Source organism: Lactuca serriola, chromosome 8 (genome assembly GCF_051521515.1).
Source record: "Lactuca serriola cultivar US96UC23 chromosome 8, Lser_US96UC23_V15, whole genome shotgun sequence".
NCBI classification, from domain to species: Eukaryota; Viridiplantae; Streptophyta; class Magnoliopsida; order Asterales; family Asteraceae; genus Lactuca; species Lactuca serriola.
Genome location: NC_136415.1, coordinates 107,675,648 through 107,677,559, shown reverse-complemented (window position 1 = coordinate 107,677,559; position 1,912 = coordinate 107,675,648). Strand labels below are relative to the sequence as shown.

The 1,912-nt window shown below is 36.1% G+C and overlaps 1 pseudogene; it reads left to right on the top strand.

Annotated features, from left to right (window-relative positions):
* The first annotated feature begins 803 nt into the window (after positions 1-803).
* LOC145067259 (protein SMALL AUXIN UP-REGULATED RNA 12 pseudogene) lies at positions 804-1,301 on the top strand (annotated as a pseudogene).
* Positions 1,302-1,912: the final 611 nt, after the last annotated feature.

The following is a 1,912-nucleotide window of genomic DNA, read 5'->3' as shown; positions in this document are numbered from 1 at the left end:
TAACTTTAATTAATATTTAATTTAATATTATTTATATATTATCATGTATTAGTTTATAAATTATAATGTTCTATTATTATTTATGTTTTAAAAAAAGGGAATCCTAATTTCTATCTTTTTTTTGGCACCGACAACACTAGTCACTCTCCAAAATAACAGTAACCACTCTCTAAAATACTTAGAAATTACATATCTTTAATGTTATTTAAACAATTTATTTTATATGTGGTTTGTGATTGTGCTTTCGTCGTACTTTGAAATTTTTTTAAATCTATAACTAATTTAAATGGTGTAATATTTAGTTAATTAATTAATTTGTTTTTTATTTTAAATGAGTCAATCCAAGTTTAACTTATTTATTTAATACATTGTGTTGGAACTATATAAAGAAGTTAACATATTTATTTGAAAGATTGAGTTGAATTGAAAATATTAATTTAAATAAATAAGTTATACAAGATTGAAATCTTTTATCCAATTAATAAATAGATTGAATCCTAATCCAACACAAATCTAAACATTGTGAGCTTTAATCACAGAGGACCATTTTTACGGTTTTATCTTAAAATTAGTTATGGGTTAAATCTTTTTATTTGATTTTTTTTTCCTTATTAAATGAAAGTTGGAAAAAGAAGAGAAAACGGTAGCAACTGTTTTTATTTATTCGAGATGGGGAGTTAGACTCTCTCTCTCTCTCTCTCTCTCTCTTTCTCTCTCTCTCTCTCCTCCTTTTTATATTTCAAGCTATCGTAACCTTTTGCAACTTGTCTGCCACTCTCTAACTGCCGCTTCGAATCTCCCTAATGGCGTCCCTGGTGAAGAAGGGTAACAAAATCAGCCAAATCGTCCGTCTCAAACAGGTCATGCAACGATGGCGTCGACGCTGTATCAATACCGATTCCTTCACGTCTGACTCAGAATCCGAAATTGCCGCGACTCGCCAACAACGCCGCATCCCCTCCCCTGGATCCCTTGCCGTTTACGTCGGAGCGGAACGTCACCGATTCGTCATTCCGATGCGGTTCCTGAACATGCCGGTGTTTGTGTCGTTACTCAACAAGGCGGAGGAAGAGTTCGGATTCCAGACAACCGGTGGATTAGTCATCCCTTGCGACGTGATTTTCTTCAAGAGGTTGTTGAAGGTTTTGGAGAGCAACGAGAGTGGAGTATGTGCGCTGGATTTAGACGATTTCAAGGCGATGTTTGCGGATTTGGCGATCGATTCTTCTTCTTACTGTAAGGATGTTAACAATTCTAATTACCTTAGCTTCACTCCCCTATTACAGAAAGCTAGAGTTTGAGACGAGGTGCGGCGTATTAAATGCCTACCCGATCTTGTGCGATGTCACAGCACAGGTTCGTGTCCCATCTCTTTTGTCAATTGGGGGTAGGTGTAGGGTTAGGGTTAGGGTTAGGTTTTGAATTTCGTGTATAGATGGTGGATTGATTAAATTCGATCCCTTCTAGTCTTTGTCAAGTTTGCAAGCATCCTTGAACCCAAATCTGTTGATGTTCTATGATTAAGTGGGTTTCAATGAGATGAAATTGCTGAGTTATCCCAAATTTGGGGGTGATAGGGTTCTTTTTCTTTATCAGTAACAAAATCGATGATGAATAGTTTTTGGGGTTTGATTTTGAGTTTGTTTGACTATGTTATGTTTGGGCGTCCTTTGATGCTCGGCGTTTAGTCCCTACATTTTGCCTTGTTTACAGCGTCAAAGAAATACAAGCTTCGACAATCGTGTACCCAATCAACAATTAAGAGGCTAAATCAGGCCCATTAAACGTCAACGGGTATTTAAAAAAAAAAAAGCAAATAACATAAATCCTTAATGGTCAAAAAGCGTACTGGAAATTACACCAATCGTCCCTCGTGCACATGCCAAAAAGCATGTTCAGTCCCTATTTTCAA